The sequence below is a fragment of the Callorhinus ursinus genome, unplaced genomic scaffold (genome assembly GCF_003265705.2).
Source record: "Callorhinus ursinus isolate GAN/ISIS: 27379988/994484 unplaced genomic scaffold, GSC_fseal_2.0 scaffold14, whole genome shotgun sequence".
Lineage (NCBI taxonomy): Eukaryota > Metazoa > Chordata > Mammalia > Carnivora > Otariidae > Callorhinus > Callorhinus ursinus.
In genome coordinates, this window is record NW_027397076.1 from 1,446,293 (window position 1) to 1,462,565 (window position 16,273).

The window sequence follows — 16,273 nt, forward strand, 5'->3', positions numbered from 1 at the left end:
CACACACACACACACACACACACACACACACACACACACACACACACGGGAGGAAGAATCCCAAACAGGTATTGGATGGCATCTGGGAGCTAGCCATGGTGCTGAGAAGTCTATCGCATTACCTTATTCAATTTTCACAAAAATCATATATTGAAAAGAGAAACAGGACAAGAGAGGTTAAATAAGTCGCTCACAGCCAGTAAATAGCTCACAGACGGCAAAATTTAGTTCTGTCTGATTTCAGAGCCATGCTCCTTCAAATTAAGTGTAAAGAGTAAAAGCTGTTCTCACCCAGATGTCCAAAACCAACGCTCAGACCAGCTCCCTCAGAACACTGTCTTCATTTCCAGAGAGGCTCTGGCTGCGGGGCTGTCTTTTAACTTGGGATCTACTGAGGAAGTGGGGAGACCCTGGCCTGGGGGGCTAGCTACTCTGGCCTAAAGGGGATTTGCTTTGAGAAAGCGTTTTGAAGTTGACAATGAAAGTCATTTCCCTTCTAATGGAGCCTAAATAGCAGATCTTGAAAGGCCAGTGAAGTAAAGAATAGGTTAAAAGAAAGAAGGAAAAATTCAAAGTGCTGTCACAAACTGCCCTTCCAGAAAAGGGGACATCATAATTCAAACATAGTGAACTATCTAAATTGAATAGAAACCATAAGAGACTCTTTAACTATAGGGAACAAACTGAGGGTTGCTGGAGGGGAAGGGGGGAATGGGGTAGCTGGGGGAAGGGCATTAAGGAGGGCATGTGATGTGATGAACACTGGGTGTTACATGCAACTGATGAATCACTAAACTCTATCTCTGATACTAATAATACAGTATATGTTAATTAATTGAATTTACATAAAATAAATAAATAAATAGATAAATTAGATAAAATAAACTGAATAGAAAGGGCCAATATGCCTTTTTCCCCCAGCCTTACTGACGTATCATTGACATGCAGCCCATGTTGGTTTAAGGCGTACATGTGCTACTTGGATGCATGTATACATCGTGTAATGATTATCACAATAAGGTTAGTTAACACCTCCATCCCTTCACATAATTACCTTTACGTGTGTGGTGACAACATTTAAGATTTCTTCTCTTAACTTTCAAGTATACAGTACAGGACTGATGATTATACTCACCCTGCTGTACCCTAGATCCCCAGAACTTACTCATCCTAGAGCTGAAGTTTGTACCCTTTGACCAATAGCTCATTTCCCCACTGTCTACTCTCTGTTTGTATGAACTCGGCTTTTTCAGATTCCATGTGTAAGTGGCATCCTACAGTATTTGTCTTTCTCTGTCTGACTTAGTTCATTTAGCATAAGGCCCTCAGGTCCATCAGTGTTGTTGCAAATGGCAGGATTCCCCTTTTGTGGCTGAATAATATTCTGTTGTGTACCTACCACAGGTTCTTTACCCATTCATCCATCAGTGGACACTTGGGGCGTCTCCATGTCTTGACATCTGTGAATAATGTGGCAGTGAACAGGGGACTGCAGAGATCTCTTTGAGATGGTGATTTCATTTCCTTTGGAAATATTCCCAGATGTGAGATTACTGGATCACATGGTGGTTCCATTTTTAATATTTCGAGGAACCCCTACACTGTTTTTCCATATTTACATTTTCCAGTTTACATTTTCACCAACGGTGCACAAGGGCTTCCTTTCCTCCATACCCTCCAACACCTATTATTTGTCTTTTTTGATAATAGCCATCCTAACAGGTGTGTGGTGATACATCTCATTTTTATTTACATTTCCCTGATGATTTGTGATGTTGAGCACCTTTTCCTGTACTTGTTGGCCATCCGTATATCCTCTTTGGAAAAATATCTATTCAAACCCTTTGACCATTTTTAAATTGGATTATTTAGTTTTTTTGCTGTTGAGTTGTATGAGTTCCTTATATATTTGATAAGCAGTTAATACCCAATAGACATTTTTTACAAGAAGCTTCGGGTACTAAGGTTCCTCTGTGTATGGGTGCCTCCATTGAGAGAGAAGCAACCTAAGCTGTGGCCCGTCAAGGTCATGCTTGTATGAATGGGTTTACTCTCCTTTTCCGAGAGACTTTTCTCTTTAAATTTTTTTATTGTTATGTTAATCACCATACATTACATCATTAGTTTTTGATGTAGTGTTCCATGATTCATTGTTTGTGCATAACACCCAGTGCTCCATGCAGAACGTGCCCTCTTTAATACCCGTCACCAGGCTAACCCATCCCCCGGCTAACCCATCCCCCACCCCCCTCCCCTCTAGAACCCTCAGTTTGTTTCTCAGAGTCCATCGTCTCTCATGGTTCATCTCCCCCTCCGATTCCCCCCACCTTCATTCTTCCCCTCCTGCTATCTTCTTTTTTTTTCTTAACATATATCGCATTATTTGTTTCAGAGGTACAGGTCTGTGATCCGAGAGACTTTTCTGATGATGGAAAAGGATAAAAGCATCCATCGGTGCTCAAGGCAAGAGGGAAAAGGGACCACTCTCTTTGTTTTCTATCACTATTGATTTCTTTCACCAGAGCAAATTACGGCAAAATGAGCAGCTTCAGACAGCACAGTTTCTGTGCATTGGGTGTCCCAGTGTGGCTCAGGGTCCTGTGGTTAAGGGTCACAAGGCTGCAACAAGGCATCAGCCAGAGCTGGGTTCTCAACTAAAGATAGAGGTCCTCTTCCAAGCTCATCCACGTTGTCAGCAGCATGCGGTTCCTTGCAGTTGTAGGACTCATGGTGCCTTGCTTCTTCAAAGCCACACACACAAGTGCGCACACACACACACACAGGATGAAGGAGAAAGAGAGTCTGGGGTGAGTTGGCTGGCAAAATGAGACTCCCATAACTGTGATCCCAGGAGTGATGTCCCATCACCTTCCACGTATGATTGGTTAGAAGCAAGTGATAGGGCCCGTCCACAAAGAAGGGGCTGGGGGGAATCATACAAGGGTGAGAACACCCAGAGGCGAGGCTCACAGGAACAGCCCACAGTCTGTCGGCCACAACCTCAGAGGCTATTAAACACCACAGTGACGCCATGCTGCTGAGGACCTCTCCTGCCTTCCTACTTTCTCTCCCTGTCTTGTACATATACACCCACTCCTTGCTCACCTTGCCCTCCCACCAGACCACACAGCAGCTCCTGATCACACCTCCCAGGGGCCCGTTTGCCTGGAAACACCACCAGCACCCTCTGTGCTCAGAGCTCAGAGCTCTCCCGACAGGTCCAGGACAGGAAGGAAGGCGCTCGAGGGCCCCGCATGTGCCAGCGGGCCCACACCTCAGGCCCCAAACCCATGCCTGCTGTGGGAATGAAGAGGAGGGGATTAGCAGGTGATGAGAAGAAGCACGGGTGTGTTTAAACCTTCTCCCCACATAATCTCTTATTGACCGAGAAACATCACCGGGAGGTGTCTAGGAGGAATTAACACTAATCCCTTTCCAACTCTTGGGCAGCTTTGCTCACCAGCCCCTCCTCGCCTGGACAGCCCCGGGAGTGGGTTAGTCACAGAGGATGCTGGGTAATCAATTAGGATGCTAACATGCCACCTTCAGAAATGCATTAGCTCTGGTCCCACCAGCACCTTCTTAAATAAATCACAATAAAAGTGAGATCTGGAGCATCACAAATGAATTAAAAGAGGAAGATGAAAGCGGAGGGAAACGCAGGCATGGCATCAGGTTTCATTTAAATAGGAAAAGAGAAGACAGGACATAAAAGGTATGAAAAATGAAGGGAAAGAAGAGGAGAGAAAAAGAAGGGATGAATATTTTTCTTTGAAAACTTAATTCTGCGGCTGTAAAGTGGGCCAGATAAGCCCAAGTGAGTGGTCAGGCCTGCTCAAAGGGGAGATTCACAGCAATAAAAGTGTAACAAGAGCCAAGTGGTCTGAAGTCAGGGTCCTGCCGATTGAGAGAAGTCTGGCCCTTGTCTCTGGGGTCCTCCATACGGCCTATCACACAGCCTGATACGGAGGAGGTATTCTGGAAATGTTTGTTAAATGGATCGGTCCTTTTTTTCCTACATCAGCCACATCATTCCCCTCCAGGGCTCTGCTCACCCCACCTTCATTCATGCTTCCATCGGCTCATCCACGCATCAGATGTTTACAGAGCGCTGACCAATATCTGTGCTGGGCACTGTGATGATAATGGTGTTCTCACAGGACATGGTCACTTTCCCCACACACTCCTGCTCTTGGGCAGAAACCCTCAAAGCTAGAAGACAGTAGAAGTGGTAAGTATAAGTTAGCACTTAACCCCAATTTTATGGGATATAAAAAACCTTCTGGAGTTAGTTACATCCAACTTAAAACTAACAGGTGACAGCAGGCAAGAGAGGTTGGGACAGGGGTATTCCATGCAAAGAGAAGAATGGGCTCCAGGCCCCGGTGTCAGCGTAGCATGTCAGAGGAAAATGACATGGTTCAGAATGACAGGGGCGGGACCAGGCCCAAGACACCATGTACAACAAGTCCAGGAACGTCTGAGATACAAGGAGGAATAGCAAGTTCAGACTGTATTTGATATTCTGTTTCTGAGACCATGGAGACCAGCTGGAGGGCTTTAGGCAGGAAAAATGGCATAACCTGATTTGTGTTCAGCATAAAAACTAGACCAAGGGAGATAAAATGGAAGGTAGCAAAACTAGTTAGGACAGAGGTGGGGAGAATGGGCCTGGTGAGAGATACAGGCGATTTGAATGTGAGAGGTAGGGGAGGTGATGCGAAGTGAAGAGATCTGGGGGGTGGGGGGGTGGGCAGGAAGTCTAACAGAACTGAGTGGCCCATTGGATATGGGTGAATAGTCAGGAATGACTTTCCTCCTGGAATCGACGTTGCCCAGCTAGATGGATGGATGGTGGCAACATTTACTGGAAGAGCAGGAAGGCGTTTGGAGAGAGGACCAATGATGGGTTGGAGTGTAGAGGAGTCCATGGGACATCCAAGCAGAGCGATGTCGAGTGGGCCTCCCAGGAGAAGTCTGGGCTGGTAGCATCAGCATATAGGTGCCAATCAAGGCCATGGGACCTGATGAGATTACACAGGGAGACTAGGGTCCTGCAGCCATGCCCTGCCCTACTCATTCTTCGTGCACTGCCGGACACTTGGCCAGAGGTATGCGCGTGACTGAGCTCCCCTAAAATGGACTTTGTAGCAGCTTTTTTTTGGGGGGGTGGGAGGCAGCTTCCTTAGCATCAGGTCTGGCCAGCAGAAAAGCTCTCTGCTTGTTTCCACAGCGATTCTTAGAGCCAGCAATGCATATTTGGGAAGCTGGCTATTTCAGTACTGCCTCTATTTGCTATAACTATTTCCCTCCAGCTTCCCCTCGTGTTTAGTAAAAAATCTTTCTCAAAATATCAGCCTGTCTCAGTTTGTGTTAAAGGGAGGGAGGAAAAGAGAGTTTTGTCAAGTTCAGGCTCAACTGTTGAAACGGAAGCTGTGGACCTTGGGGGCTTGGCACACTGTCCCAGGACGACCTCCCCCCACCAGAAAGAGACCCATAAGGGAGGTGAAACCCTGGGGATCCGTACATCTGTGCTCTCCAACCCGCAGACAGTCTTCCAACCTGGTTCTGCGCTCTCACTTGCTCTGCGAGATACAGCAAAAAAGGACGTGGGAGTCAGACAGAAATGGCTTTGACCCCTAACGCTGCCACTTAACGAGCTGAGACACCTCGGGTGAGTTATGTCACCCTTCTGAGACTCTGCGTGCTCGTGGTAAATAATAACACCCAACTTGCATGTTTGTTGTTGGAATGATGTCCGTTAAAGTCAAGGTGTAGTGTGGGGACCAAGTGATCTGTGACTATTGTCATCATTAGCCCTGTCGGCAGCCATAAGGAGTGAAAACAGCAGAGGATAAGAATTCAGGAGTTAAGGATAAGCCTAAAGGGGCTGCATGAAGGGAACTAAAAGACACAACTGGGTCAACGTAGGGGGTGGGCCCGAAGCCAGGCCATGGATTCAAACCAACGGCTGATCTGGATCAGGAGGGCTATAAGAAGCAGAAGCACAGAATAAAGAGGAGATAAGAGGCCCCAGCCTTTGAAAGAGGTCAATTTGAGACCAAGTCATGCCCCAACCTTTGCATTCTTACATTTTTCCTGCTGGGATGGAAGCCTGCCCATCGACTCTGTTTCCCTGTGATCTGAGGTTGGTCCAGCAGCCAGAGGTAGCTGGTAACTGGAACCTAAGTGGGGATTCTGGTATTCTTCCCAGGATGTTGAAGTTCTCTATTGACGCATTCACCTTGAGCCCCTACAGCTCACCAGTGGCTCTGGGTGCAGCCCATAAGCTCTATCTACTTTTTCTATCTACTCTTTTCCTCAATCCCCAAGAAACTGAACGGGGTAAGACCTCAGCTGCATCCCACCCTGAACAACCTTTTCAAAGACTGTGCTCTCCAGTTCCATTTCCTCCCCTTTACCATTGTCTCTGTTCCTCTTCCCACCTCCCACGGGAGGAGGTAGACAGATAACAGTCACTTCCTAGGAATTACAGCCACAGAGATGACAAGAGGGCTGGGAAGGAGGTACATCTGGCATGGATGCACCCTTTTTTTTCTAGATATTTAAAATGCCAGAACTGAAAGGGCTCATTAAATCACAAAATCCTGGGGTTGCAAACTCAAATGCCATCACCTCAATCCCATGCTCCTTTGTCCCCAGGCTGGAGAGCTACACTCTCCAAGGCTTATGCCACCAGCCTGCAGCATCCTCCTGTGGGACTTATGCTGTCAAAATGAGAATGAGGTTCAAGACTTGTGTTCAGTGATTGGTGGATGAAAAGTCATGTCCCCACTCCTGGATGCGAGTGAGGAACCAAATAGCCCCAGGAGTTGTCAGCATCTATATCATTAACATGAGAAGTCAGCTGGAGATCAAAACCAAACTGGAAAGGAGAGGAGAACCAGGGGAGGTGGGGGGAATTGGAGCTGTGACCCCACATCCATTGTGAGCCCTAAATGAAACACAGACCCTGAAACCCCCTCTACATCTGGATCAGCACCAGCAAGCTGGCTTGTGTCAAATTTTCATTACTCAAAAGTGTCAGTGCTCCTTCCTGATTTACTACTTAGTGATTCCTACTCTTCTCCGCCCACTTTGGATTAACAAGGGCCCCAAACAAGGAAAGCCATGTCACCACACTTTTCACTCCCTCTCTTTGGAGTACAGACTATCCTCTGACCCCTGGATAAATTACTTAACCTCTACATCTCTGGTTCCTTATCAGTAAAATGGGACAAGAACAGATGCACCACTTGTAATGGGCTCAGGCCAGCACACGAGGGCTCAGGATACATCAGTAGTTGTTGTTAACGTAAGTAGGAAGAAATAGGATTAGGACTGATATTGTTACCCTGTTACTCTGATTCTAGGCAAGTTCTTCATTTGCTTCCTTGTTCAGTGGCCTGGGGTAAGTCACTGGGGGAGGATCAGTTAACTCTGTATCAAATATCCCCTAAGTCTGAGAAGAGCCCAGGATCTGAGAGGGGTCTGGGAGGGACACCTAGCCAAGCATCAGGTTCAGTGGAGTGTGGTGTTATCTGGCTGACAAGGGATGACAGCCCGACTGATGTTTCTTATCAGAGGAACTGGGAAAGAAAACAGCTGAACAAGCAAGTCAAAGCAAAGCCCTTCCTGCTCATGGTTAGCCAACCTAGGCAAACTGAAGTCAACCAGCGCGTCTAGAGATGGAGCGTTGAGTCACAGTTCAGGTAGGAATTACAACAGAACCAAGCAGGACAGGAGGAAAAAAAAAATTCTAGGGAGATTACCAGCTCGACCGTTGGTGAACGGGACTGCTTCCTTTAGACACTATTGTTACCAAGGGAGATGCCATGTTCTCTGCTCTCCCTTACTGGTCACTGGTTGTGTGAGTCACAGAGACAGGGTACGGAAGGGCTGGATTAAAGAATCAGGGTCCAAGTAGACAAGAGCTACTGAGGATTCAGTGTCCATTACTGCAAAGCCTCTATGGGTTATACAATTCTGTGAACCATGAAAACACAGGGGCAGTCATCTCTGATATTTATTTTGTGCAGTCGTCAACCTCAAACCTTCCTGAAATCTTCCGAGGAGAAAGCAGTCACCAGCCTGACTGGCTCCTCCCTGATCAGCCCCTTCCTCCTGCTACTAAATCATGCCAGGGGGACAGAACAGTTCTCCAGGGAAACCCAGAGCTAGCACTTTCTTCCTTTATAATACAATTTGTCTCTGATAATCTACTTTTCATATGTGACTTTCCCCCTTCCTAGCAGCAGCGACAAGGTCCCCTCTTGTGACATGGCTGCTGGCCCTGCTCCGGGCCTGCTCCAGCCCAGCTGGCTGCAGAATTAACTTGTCATGTTGGCCCCACCATGGGGACGCACAGGGTGTCAGAGCCTCGAGCAGCTGAAATGCCCGAGGGAAAGAAGACAGGCCGCCTGCCTCACTTCCCATCTGCGGCACCACAACCAGCGCATTAAGGAGCTTGCTGGAAGGTTCTGCAGACAGATCCAGGTGTGAGGAGGATGGGAACCTGCTTTTGGACCTAAGACCATAGGACACATGTTTGTAAGACATTTTACACCTTCCAAAACACTTTCTCGCGTCCTCACATGTGAAGCAGGCCACAGGGAGGTGATTATTTCTCTTTCCCAGAGTTAATTGCCACACTGCAGAGAAACCCCTGAACTCAGAGTGGGGGGCACCCACTTAAGTGATGTTTCTGCTAGTAACCAATCTGTGACTCTGTGCAAAGTCCCCCAACGGTTTCAATCCTAAGTTTTCTCAGCTCCAAAATCAAAGCCATAAAACCAATATTAAGAGGCCTCAGTCCAATGAACATAATTTTAAAATGCTTTATAAATTTTAAAATCCTACCCATATCGATCCATGATAGGGATTCTACCACGAAATGGGGGCTTGAGCTGAAACAATGAAGTGTCAGCGAAGGCAGGGAGGGCAGTGGGTACCCTGGGGCCAGACTCCCCGGGTTCTCTGCTCCTCCTCCTTGCTCTGTGGCCTGGGGTAAGTCACTTGGCTTCCTTGTGGATCTGTGATTGCATCTCTAAGATGGAAAGTAATAAAAGCTACTTTGAAATTTATTTTGAGAATTAAGTTAGATAGAGCAGGCAAAGTACCCAGCACAGATGCTGGAACAGAACACCACAAATGTGCCATGAACAGTTGGCATCAGCATCAGCATCGTTAACTTCCAGTTACTACACTTCAGGATCAGAATCCAGAATCCGTGTTCGCTGGCCCAGGGCTGCAGAAGTCCCCTGTCAAGTGGATGACGCTAATGACCCTGCCCTCAGACCACATGTGGTTAGGGTCAGGGGCACGGGCGACCACACTCCTCTTTTGAGGGAACTGACTTGCCCACCATCAGAGGTGGATAGAGAAAGAGCTCAGACTTTAACCCAAGTCCCTGGGCTCTCAGTCCAGTGCTCCTTCCACCATCCTGTTGACCCAGAGACTCACAGCCCTTAGGGCTGCAGAGACTGAGAGACCACCCAGGTCATCCCATTACTCACGAACAGAGGCCATCGCAATGCAGACAAGGACAAGCCCTCCAGGGCTCTCCTCACCCACTTCAAGCCCCCTTAGAAATGTCACACTGAACACCACTGCTGAAGGGAAAATCCAAAAATTCCAAACAAAAAGGAGAAACTGCCTTCAGAGAAATGGAAATGAGAGCGATAACTCACTTATCAACAGATACAAGGAATGCCAGAAAATAAAAGAACGGCCTCTTTAAAGCTCTGAAAGAAAAAATAAAATGCCAGGCTAGAATTCTCCTCAGAAAAACTCTCCTTCAAAAATAAAGGTAAAATAAAGACGTTCCCAGACAAGCACATACTGAGAAAATGTGTGACCAGCAGGCTTACACCACCAGAAATGAGGCTTTCCTGAAGAAAAATATTTCAGATGGATGCATGCCAGTTCAAGAAGGAACGAACAGCATTAAAGAGCATAAATACAGGGGTCACTTTAAGAAACATATTTATGGTTTAAAGCAACAATAATAATAATACCTCATAAAAAGCACCACATTCGTTGAGGGAAACATAGAACAACCAAAAAACAGGAAGGACATAAGTGGAGTCCAACTACAGTAACGATGTAGCAGTGTTCTGGATGTGATGGAAATATTAATCTCAGGTAGAGGCTACAATAAGTTTGGATGGCATTTTGTAATTTCTGGGATAACCACAAAAAGGATATTGAAAGAACAAAAAAAAATAAGAGGAAATGAAACAGACTAAGGAAAATATGTACATGATAAATACCAAAAGTAGTCAACAGGGAGTAATAAAGCAAAGAACAGAAAGGACACATAAAAAAATAGCAAGATGATAAATTTGATAAACTCAACCTCAATTATATTAGTAGTGGTATTAAATTAAAATGAATAAATACTCCAATTAAAAGGTTGTCAGGCTGGAGGGAAAAAATATAAGACGTGCTTATGCGCTGATTACAAGAAACATATTTTTATTTTATTTTATTTTTTTAAATAGGCTCCACACCCAATGTGGGGCTTGAACTCACAACCCTGAGATTCAGAGTCGCATGATTTACCGACTGAGCCAGGCAGACTGTCCAAGAAACACATTTTAAACATAAAGGACTGGTCACGAGTAAAAGGATGGAAAATATATGTCAATAATTATATGCAAACACTAAGCAAATGCTAAGCAAGAGAAAGCAGGTGTGGCTACATTAATACAAGAGAATGGCAAATTTAAGGAAAGAGTTACAATGAGTGAAAAAGAGGAACATATAATAACAAAAAAGTAAATGTAATTGGAATATAGAGCTATCCTCGAGTTAGAAGTACTTAATAAGGGGCACCTGGGTGGCTCAGTTGGTTAAGCATCTGACTCTTGATTTTGGCTCAGGTCATGGTCTCAGGGTTTTGAGATCAAGCCCCACATCGGACTCTGTGCTGGGTGTGGAGCCTGCTTAAGTTTCTCACTTTCCCTTTCCTTCTGCCCCTCCCCCCAAAAAGTACTTAACAATATACCTTTAATATATATAAACTTTAGGTAGGCAGAACCAATAGGAGAGACAAAGTCACGATAAGGGTTGGAAACTGTAACACACAGTAAATCACAGAACAATCAGAAAACGTTAGAGAGGCTATAGAAGATTGGCACAATATGGCCAAATCTGACCAATCTGACCAATCTGAATACGTCCAACCACACTGAATACCTATCTATTACAAGTGCACATGTACCATTCATCAAAACAGACTATACCCTGATTCATAAATCAGGTCTCAAAAAATTTCCAAGGAAGGCAATACCTTGATGCGTATACTTCAATGACTGTGGAATTAAATCAAAACTCAATGACAGAAAGATAAAGAAAGAAAATCTCCAAATGATTAAAAATTAGATAACACATCTCAAATAGCCTATGCACAAAATGGAAATCAGCATGGAATTTAGGATAGTTTCATCTGAATACAAAATATCTCAAACGCTAAATATATGTATTTGTGAAATGAAGCTAAAGCAGGACCTGGAGGGAAAGTGTGTATTTATGTGCATATATTAGGAAAAGATGAAAAGTTGAAAATCAATTATCTAAGCTTCTAACTCAATAAACTTTTGAAAAATAAAAGAAACCACACCAAATTAAGCCCAAAGAAAGTTAAAGGGAACAAAAATGAAACAGAAAAAACTATAAGAGAGTATAAAATATAAGACATAAAATAGAGAAAGTAACACAGCCAAAAGTTCATTCCTGAAAAGATCAATAAAATAAATAAAATAAAAATGTAGCAAGAAAAAGAAATAAAACAAAAAGCAAACATGAATTATACATATCAGGAATAAAAAGGTACATTATTATAGATTTTGCTGACATTTAAAGGTAAGAGTATGCTATGAACAACTTTAGGCCAATAATTTTTTTAAACATGAAATGGACAAATTCCTTAAAAACCACAATCTACAAAAACTTTTTTTATTTGTACATGTTACTTTTTTTAAAATAATATTATGTTATGTTAGTCGCCATACAATACATCATTAGTTTTTGATGTGGTGATCCACGGTCCATTGTTTTCATACAATACCCAGTGCTCCATGCAGTATGTGCCCTCCTTAATACCCATCACCGGGCTAACCAATGCCCCCTCCCTCCTCCCCTCTAAAACCTTGTTTTTTTTTCTCAAGTCCATAGTCTCTCATGGTTCATCTCTCCCTCTGATTTCCCCCCTTCATTTTTCCCTTCCTCCTCCTAATGTCCTCCATGCTTTTCTTTATGTTCCACAAATAAGTGAAACCATATGATAATTGACTTTCTCTGCTTGACTTATTTCACTGAGCATAATCTCCTCCAGTCCCATCCATGTTGATGTAAAAGTTGGGTATTCATCCTTTCTGATGGCTGAATAATAGTCCATTGTATATATGGACCACATCTTCTTTATCCATTCATCTGTTGAAGGGCATCTCAGCTCTTTCCACAGTTCGGCTATTGCGGACATTGCTGCTATGAACATTGGGGTGCATATGGCCTTTCTTTTCACTACATCTGTGTCTTTGCAGTAAATACCCAGGACTGCAATTACTGGGTCATAGGGTAGCTCTATTTTACCTCCTCACTGTTTTCCAAAGTGGCTGTGCCAACTTGCATTCCCACCAACAGTGTAAGAGGGTTCCCCTTTCTCCACAACCTCTCCAACATCTGTTGTTTCTTTCCCTGTCCATTTTTGCCATTCTAACTAGTGTAAGGTGGTATCTCAATGTAGTTTTGATTTGAATTTCCCTGATGGCTAATGATGATAAACATTTTTTCATGTGTCTGTTAGCCACTGTATGTCTTCTTCAGAGAACTTTTCATATCTTCTGCCCACTTTTTGACTTGATTATTTGTTTTTCGGGTGTTGACTTTGAGAAGTTCTTTATAGATCTTGGATATCAGCCCTTTATCTGTAGTGTCATTTGCAAATATCTTCTCCCATTCTGTGGGTTGCCTCTTTGTTTTGTTGACTGTTTCCTTTGCTGTGTGGAAGCTTTTTATCTTGATGAAGTCCCAAAAGTTCATTTTTGCTTTTGTTTCACTAGCTTTTGGAGATGTACCTTGAAAGAAGTTGCTGTGGCTGATGTCAAAGAGGTTACTGCCTATGTTCTCCTCTAGGATTTTGATGGATTCCTGTCTCACATTGAGGTCTTTCATCCACTTTGAGTTTATCTTTGTGAATGGCGTTAGAGAATGGTCGAGTTTCATTCTTCTGCATGCGGCTGTCCAATTTTCCCAGCACCATTTATTGAAGAGACTGTCTTTTTTCCATTGCATGTTTTTTCCTGCTTTGTCAAAGATTATTTGACCATAGAGTTGAGGGTCCATATCTGTGTTCTCTATTCTGTTCCATTGGTCTATATGTCTGTTTTTGTGCCAGTATCATGCTGTCTTGGTGATCACAGCTTTGTAATATAGCTTGAAATCGGGCAACGTGATGCCCCCAGCTTTGTTTTTCTTTTGCAACATTTCCTTGGCGATTCAGGGTCTTTTCTGATTCCATACAAATTTTAGAATTGTTTGTTCCAGCACTTTGAAAAATGTCATTGGAATTTTGATCGGGATGGCATTGAAAGTATAGATTGCTCTGGGTAGCATAGACATTTTAACAATGTTTATTCTTCTGATCCATGAGCATGGAATGTTTTCCATCTTTTTGTGTCTTCTTCAATTTCTTTCATGAGTGTTCTGTAGTTCCTAGAGTATAGATTCTTTACCTCTTTGGTTAGGTTTATTCCGAGGTATCTTATGGTTTTTGGTGCTATTGTAAATGGAATCGTTTCTCTAATTTCTCTTTCTACAGTTGCGTTGTTAGTGTATACGAAAGCAACTGATCTCTGTGTATTGATTTTGTATCCTGCCACATTACTGAATTGCTGTATGAGTTCTAGTAATTTGGGGGTGGAGTCTTTTGGGTTTTCCACATAAAGTATCATGTCGTCTGCAAAAAGAGAGAGTTTGACTTCTTCTTTGCCATTTTGAATACCTTTTATTTCTTTTTGTTGTCTGATTGCTGTTGCTAGGATTTCTAGTACTATGTTGAACAATAGTGGCGATAGTGGGCATCCTTGACGTGTTCCTGATCTTAAGGGAAAGGCTCTCAGCTTTTCCCCATTGAGGATGATATTCGCTGTGGGTTTTTCATAGATGAATTTTATGAACTTGAGGAATGTTCCCTCTATCCCTATACTCTGAAGAGTTTTAATCAGGAAAGGTTGTTGTATTTTGTCAAATGCTTTTTCTGCATCAATTGAGAGGACTATATGGTTCTTCTCCCTCCTCTTATGAATGTGTTCTATCACATTGATTGATTTGCGAATGTTGAACCACCCTTGCATCCCGGGGATAAATCCCACTTGGTCGTGATGGATGATCCTTTTAATGTATTGTTGGATCCTATTAGCTAGGATTTTGTTGAGAATTTTGGAATCCATATTCATCAGGGATATTGGTCTGAAATTCTCCTTTTTGATGGGGTCTTTGCCTGGTTTGGGGATTAAGGTAATGCTGGCCTCATAGAATGAGTTTGGAAGTTTTCCTTCTGTTTCTATTTTTTGAAACAGCTTCAGTAGAATAGGTATTATTTCTTCTTTGAATGTTTGGTAGAATTCCCCAGAGAATCCATCAGGCCCTGGACTCTTGTTTTTTGGGAGGTTTTTGATCACTGCTTCAAGTCTCGTTACTGGTTATTGGCCTATTCAGGTTGTCAATTTCTTCCTGTTTCAGTCTTGGCAGCTTATAGATTTCCAGGAAGGCATCCATTTCGTCCAGGTTGCTGAGCTTATTGGCATATAGTTGTGGATAATAATTTCTAATAATTATTTCTATTTCCTTGGTGTTAGTCGTGATCTCTCCCCTTTCACTCATAATTTTATTAATTTGGGTTCTTTCTCTTTTCTTTTGGATAAGTCTGGCCAGTGGTTTATCGATCTTATTAATTCTTTCAAAGAACCAACTTCTAGTTTCGTTGATCTGATCTACTGTGTTTCTGGTTTCTAATTCATTGATCTCTGCTTTAATTTTAATTATTTCTCTTCTAATGCGTGGCTTAGGCATCGTTTGTTGCTTTTTCTTTAGTTCTTTAAGGTGCAGAGTTAGTTGATGAATTCAGGATTTTTCTATTTTTTTGAGTGAGGCTTGGATGGCTATGTATTTCCCTTAGGACCACCTTTGCAGTATCCCATAGGTTTTAGACCAATGTGTTTTCATTCTCATTGATTTCCATGAATTGTTTAAGTTCTTCTTTGATTTCCTGGTTGACCCAAACATTCTTGAGCAGAGTGGTCTTTAGCTTCCAAGTGTTTGAATTTTTGCCAAACTTTTTCTTGTGATTGAGTTCCAGTTTTAAAGCATTGTGGTCTGAGAATATGCAGGGAATAATCTCAATCTTTTGGTATCGGTTGAGACCCGATTTGTGACCCAGTATGTGGTCTGTTCTGGAGAAAGTTCCATGTGCGCTCAAGAAGAATGAGTATTCTGTTGTTTTAGGGTGGAATGTTCTGTAAGTATCTATGAGGTCCATCTGATCCAGTGTATCATTCAAAGCTCGTTTCCTTGTTGATTTTCTGCTTAGATGATCTGTCCATTGCTGAGAGTGGAGTCTTGAGGTCTCCTAAAATTAACGTATTGTTATCAATATGACTCTTTATTTTGGTTAACAGTTGGCTTATGTAGATGGCTGCTCCCATGTTGGGGGCATAGATATTTACAATTGTTAGATCTTGTTGTTGGATAGACCCTTTAAGAATGATATAGTGTCCTTCTGTGTCTCTAATTACAGACTTTAGTTTAAAATCTAATTTGTCTGATATAAGAATTGCTACCCCAGCTTTTTTTTGAGGTCTGCTGGCATGGAAGATGGATCTCCATCCCTTCACTTTCAGTCTGGATGTATCTTTAGGTTCAAAATGAGTCTCTTGTAGGCAGTATATGGATGGGTCCTGTCTTTTTATCCAATCTGCAACCCTGTGCCATTTTATGGGAGCATTTAGGCCATTCACGTTGAGAGTGATTATTGAAAGATATGAATTAATTGTCATCATGTTGCCTGTGAAGACATTGTTTTTATAGATTGTCCCTGTAAATTTCTGTTGTGTATCACTCTTGGGGTCTTTCTCCTTTTACAGAACCTCCCTTAATATTTCTTGCAGGGACGGCTTAGTGGCCACATATTCTTTCAGTTTCTGCCGGTCATGGAAGCTCTGCATCTCTCCATCCATTCTAAATGAAAGCCTTGCCAGATAAAGTATTCTTG